The sequence below is a fragment of the Oryzias melastigma genome, linkage group LG3, assembly GCF_002922805.2.
Source record: "Oryzias melastigma strain HK-1 linkage group LG3, ASM292280v2, whole genome shotgun sequence".
NCBI lineage: Eukaryota > Metazoa > Chordata > Actinopteri > Beloniformes > Adrianichthyidae > Oryzias > Oryzias melastigma.
The window spans coordinates 6,101,343-6,107,937 of NC_050514.1; positions in this window are offsets into that span (position 1 = coordinate 6,101,343).

Sequence of the window (6,595 nt, forward strand, 5' to 3'; positions counted from 1 at the left end):
CGCCGACCAATGGGGGCCGCGTTTCTAAAACTGGGTGGGGTTTTGTTGTCGATGTTTGGTTGTTTAACTGAAGTTTAAATTGATTTAAGTGAAGCTTTACATGGAATTGCACTACTTTATTAAATTATTAACGATATAAATATATACCAACACACTATTAAGCTTTCTCTGGAAAGGATGGCTTAAGTTATGCGCGCGTGCCACACAACGTCAAACAGAAAGCATCTGTCCTCGTTCTCCCAAAAACAAAATCCATCAACCCCAGAGATGAAGTCCCCAAAAAATTAAATAAAATATACCCCCACCACACAACAATATATCTGAAATAAAAAGTGAAGTTACACACTTTGTAGTTTATCTGTTTACCATACACTACAAGTTAATAAAAGGCTACAAAATATAACATCCTAAAAATTAACATGCAGCCATGAAAAGAGAGGTATACTTATTAATGACTGTTAAACACATTTTTTGTTTCTATCCATGCAAGTTGTCTGGAAAAAAGACGATATTACAGCACACTAAATTGGTAATTTAAACCTCCACTGAGAGGCATTTGAAAAACTGATCCCTTTAAGTTCCAGCTAAGCTGTTATTCCCAGTTTCTCCACAAGAGAGTAGCAGAGTAAAATAGAAGGATAATGTTTCTTTTTAGGCCCAATTTTTTCTATAAAAAACTGAGGAATTTGTCAAATTAAAAATAGAAAATCTTATAGAGATTTTACAACGATCATTTTTCATCAATTTGTTGGATTTGCTGAAAACATTATAATAATGCTTTCAGAGCATACAAACTGATACCAAATGTGTTTAAATGCTTCAACCTGATAATTGATTGAAGTTCCAAACTGTAAAGGAATGAAAACCTAAAGTGGTAAACGTCAGAGGAAAAACGAGCACGCTCTGCAGGGAGGATTCTCTATCTCTGTCGCTTGTGTGTGATAAATTGCGTGCAAACCTATGATAAGCTGAAGTGAATTTAACTGCTCATTAGAGCAGTGCTGATACTTTTCAACAAGGCTGGGCTTTAAAAAATACATTCAAAATGATTCTAAATTAGAGAAAAATTTATTAAATCAATATTTTTCTAGAAGTTTCTTAAAAGAAATCATACAAAAACTGGATTCCTGTTATTGTTATTGTTACAATACATGATTTTATGAAATGTTTGAATTAATATTTGTGTGAAAAGTAGTTTTTGTGACCTAACAAAGTTGGTTTTAGAGATTAAATTGAGCAAAAACGATAAATACTTATTGGATTCCCGTAAACTAAATTATGAACTTGTCAAAAGAAATTGAATAGAATCAGACAGAAAAATGATTAGGACAAAAAAACATAACACCAATCTAAGCAAAAGTGTACAACAGCTGCTTCAAAATCTTTTATTTGGGAGAATTTTCTATTGTGAATTGCAGTCAATCTAGCCTGTAGCCTCATCTTGACCCACAAATAACAGATATTAGGTTGTTTTTGTTTGTTTGGCTTAGAGATTTTGGAAATTTAGCATAAACAGTCTGTTATATAACAGATTATTGCAACATTTAACAACAGGTGTAATGTCTAAAACCAAAGCTTCATGTTGCAGAAAAAAAGGTCCTAAACAAAAGCAGCATGTGACGCACAAACTTTTTTAAAGGAAACAAATCAAAAGAGGTAGAGAGGTCAGCCTTAAAACCACAAGATATAACTAAAAAATCAGGAAGACTAAAAGAAATAAAATAAAAACAGACAGTAGAGAGCTCCTCTACTGTCCTACATTGAAGAAAAGCCCACAGATCTCTAAATGATCACAAAACCTTTTACTCATCTGCTGCAGGGTCTGGTACTAAAGTTTAGTGTCACAGCTCCCACACGCATCATTTGATCATCTTTTTATCTCTACAGAAGTTTTAGAATGTAAGGAAGTAGCTGAAGCTGCATCAAATTGAAACATCTGTCCATCCATCTTCTAACCACTTAATCCCTTTAGGGGTCACAGGGTTGCTGGAGCCTATCACATTAGGGCTACACATACTTTCGCTTTTACAACTAAAGGACATTTTGAATTTTAACAATGACACCTATGACGCATGTTTTTGGACAGTGTGAGGAATCTGGAGTCCCCGGAGAATACCCACACATTCATGAAGAGAACATGCCATCTCCACACAGACAGGAACCAGCTGGTATTTAAACCAGGGCCTTCTTGCTGTGGGGCCAGAGTGCGAACCACTACACCACACTGCAGCCTAGAATGAAAGATATGCCAGAATTATTACTAGAATTAAGATAGGTGATGACTTCTGTGGGCAGATGATTTCACATTTTAATTCTTGTCGTCTTTGAGTAGACACAGAAAGTTCTTATTCAGGTAAAATATTAAAGCAACATGCTAAATCTGGATAAATAGACAATTTTTAACTGCAACATCAATTCCACTTCATTGCATTGCAGACCCGAGTGTAGGCAACAATTCTTCTATCTAAAGAGATGAGATGCAATGGGAAGATAATTATTCTTACCTGAGAATTCTGAACCTTTCAGAATTTCAGACTCTGCACTTCTAATTATCTAGGTAGTAAAGAGTTTTTGCATAGATATACAAAATAACAATCCATCAATTCCTGATAGCAAATTTTCATTAAAAATGGCAGCTGTGACTATGTTTTCCCACCACAAGAGGGCAATATTTAACAATTTGTTGCAGCACCAACAGGCTGAAAACAACCAACTTTTAAAACTAACTACCGTAGCTGAAAAGAATTAATTAAAAAACAACTAGATTTTTTAACTAATTAGCTACAAAAACAACTAGCTAAAAACGAATTAGCTAAAACACAACTATCTAAAAAACAAACAAGCTTTTAAAATTAATAAGCTAAAAACCAACTAGATTTTAAACTAAATAGCTAAAACTAATTAGCTACAAACCAACAAGCTAAAAACCAACTATCTAAAAATAAACCAGTAAAAAAAAAATAAAGAATTTTTTTCCATTTTTATGTTATTTTTTTAAAGATCTGGATCACATTTGTAGACTATGTTTATTGCATAAATATGCATAGCCAAAAAGCACTCAAGTCGGCAATCCGTTTTCACCAAGAACAGGAAAAAATGGCGTTGGCGCCTCCCTTTTTTCCTTCTCCCTTTATCCCTATGTGCAAATTTTTACCTTAACCTAATCCTAAAGAGTTCACCATCTTGAATTGAATGTTTCATACAATGTTTCACAGTTGTCAGGTCTAATTAAGTCCCCCTAAAGCGTCTGCTGGCAAAGAAAAAAAGAAGCATGACTGGTGCAAAGCAGAGTTTTTGTCTTTAGCATATTGAAAACAGTCGGGCAGCTTTTCGTCACACAGCCTTGACTTTTAAAAATACAGATCTGGCAGGTGTATTTCAGAGTGTGAATATGGGAAAATGGGGTTGGTCTGCAGGTAAGATCATTTTGTTGTTTTTCAGTGTCAGAAAAGTCAGAGATGAAAGCTTTAGATCAATGATGGTGGCAGTGTCTGCATGATTTCCAGATATCCAAGCCATACTCAAGGCTGTTTACCTGGTTCAGGTGTGTCCAGCCAATTAGAACAAGTCAGAGCAGGGTGTGTTGGGAAACATGCAGGAGGCCGGGAGTTGCCTGTCCCTGCTTTAGATAATCCGGATGAGACATACAGGTCGTCAACAGAATGTTAAAATTATTGCTCTATTTTTATTTGTATCCTAGGCATATTTACATTAAAAGTGGGGTCATCTGGACCCCACAAAAAAGTGTGCTAAACTTTTTTTTCAATGATTTTTTTTTATCTTCACTGATGTCCGTGGCAGACATAAAACACACAATCCTGCTGAATTTCTTTTGGGGAACAGGGTTGCTGGAGCCTATATTGACTAGTGTAAGTGCAAAGACAGGGTACTTTCTCTACAGGTTGCAGGACCACACAAACATACCTATAGGGGCAATTTAGAATCTCCAAATAACAAATGAAGAATGTTTTTGGACTCTGGAAGAAAGACGGAGCACCAACGCATGCATGGTGGAGAACACGCAAACTTCACAGAAAGGACCCAGCCGGGACTGTGCACCACTGTGCAGCCCCACAACACTAAACCAATAAAAACAAGATAAGAATTACAAATAAGAGGGGCATTCTTAAGGAAATATTTTAAAATTAGATAATAGAATCTGGAATTTACTGGGTTATCAAGTTTGGGCGTCTCACTGGAGACTGTAAAATCACATGATTACTTCTCCAGGCAAAATGCTGAACGACAAAAAGAGCATTAGGTTCTGGCAGGTCTGGCAGACAAATTTCCTGTTGCAGCACCTAAAATGAACTCTGACATTCTCCTTCCTTACTCAGAGAAACGTTTCCATAACAAAGTACAGCAACCAGGGCAATTAACTGAAACCACACAATGGATCCAACAGGAAGTAAACACAACAAAGAACACTCAAAGGACACAAAAGAGTGACCCACCCCCATACCAATGAGGAAGGGCGATGGAAACTTAAGGACAAATGAAAAAAAAAAAATCCAGTCAATTAAAGTGAAGGTTTACATGAGGCATTGAACCTCATGTATCATAAAGATCGAAACTAATACAACTTAAAATGCAGCAAAAAGCATAATATTGAAAACAACAGCCTTCAGACATATAAGCTACTTGGATGAGCAGAGACATTTTTAAAGCCCTTTTGCCCCAAAGAACAGAATCCTAACATGACCTGGATGACAGAATCTCCACAGTCGACTTTAAACTACACAACAGGGAAAAACAATGGCAATAAACCAAAGTAGCATCTCCGAAGTACATAAATGACAAAGAAAAAGTGATGTGCAGCCTCACTAGTTCATTAAATGAGCTGCCCACTGAGGGGGATCTTGTTTTTATTGGATTCCAGAAGCCTTATCATTGGCTGTTGGGTGTGGCTACTGATAAAACGTTGATGGGGAGGGTCTACAATGTCACAGTCACACAGATGTAAACAATGTTCTTTAATAAAGAAAAGTGCCTCAAAACTGTTGGAGAATTGACGCCGAAGTATGAAATGTACAAGAATAAGATTAAAGTCTCAGGGATAACCAACCATTTAGAGTGAGTTGACAAGCTACGCACATTTAGAATTCAGATACATTCTAACAAGAATTAAAATGTTCTTCTCACAAAAAAGATGTAAAAATGTCTCTGAGGTGTTTGCATGATTGTAATGTTTATATAGAAATTTTGATATTTCAGCAACTCTGTCTTTTGAGAGACGGTTTCACTGGTCTGACGGTACCAAAGCATCCTAACTTTAGAAAGAGTAAAGCAGGGGTCTTCAAAAAATATTTAAAGAGATCCAGTCCGGAAAAATTTCTTGAAGTTAAGGTTCAGGAAAAAAGTAATGTCTTAATATTCATTTTAAACATTTTTAAATAGCCGAGAATTGGTGGCACATTTGCAACTTTATTATTGTGAGATTACATGAAACATTCAAGGATCTGTCGCCACATATTATGCAGAGCGGTTTGGTACGTGGAAACAGCTGTTTCCATAAACTCATATTTGGAGGAAGACTCCTGATTGGGTTTGTAAAGAACAGCTTTATGTTTCTCTGAAGTCCAAAGCTCTTTTTCAGGTTCCCACAAGCTTTTTTTCCCAGAAACTCTCCAAACATGTATGTGTCCATAAATGATGACTTGATGGTGATAATGGGTTGCAATGACAAAAAGAGCTACATCGTTTAAATAAAGGGGCCTGTCGTATTAGTTTTGCGTCTATTTCGGACCCAGATGTTGAGTCATGCGGATCCAGATGCTGATTCATGCAAACCCAGCATCTGGGTTAAGATCCGGACCCAGATCCTGACCCAACATCTGGGTCCAGGCCGCGCTCCGCCAGTTAGTGACCCCTGATCTAAAGCCTCGTTTCCACTGAGATGTACGGTCTAGTCCAGTATTTTGAGCGTTTCCATTGTAAAATGGACTCATTAAACAGTTCTGACCCATACGTCTTGATTGGCCCCATTCGTTGTAGGTCCATAGAAAAACGGAACGGTTGGGGCGGAGCCACTGTTGCCAGTCGTTGAGTGGCAGAAAGTGATGGCGACGTTAGAAACGCAAATATAGTACTAAGCTAGTGTTTCTAACGTTTTCCTCTCTACTGCGGTTTCTACTTAGCTGCCCGCAATCTTCTTTCAGATTTTAAATTCCTTATATACACGATGTACAAAAAGTAAAGCAATAAAAAGACAAACCGCTGGATGACCTCCATTGTCGTTGTGTTTTGTAGTCATCGCACTACAATGATGTAATGACACACTAGTGGTCTACACCACGCATGCGACGCAAAAACAAACCACTCAGTGGAAGCAAGGTTTAATTGATTGGAAATGCTCACCAGAATTAACTGGACCGTACCGTACTACTTCTTACCGAACCGGACCGTCAGTGGAAACCAGGCTTAACACTGCAGGATTGACTGCAGATGGTGTGGAAGTGAGGAAAACGGGTGTCAGCCATTCAGAGTGCTGCTGCAGCTAATCCCAGTACTAGTTAGAGTGTTGTTATCAGTACACAGCAATGCCATAAAACACCTAGGTGTGAAACAGGAAGCTTTGATTTAATTACAGTTACAC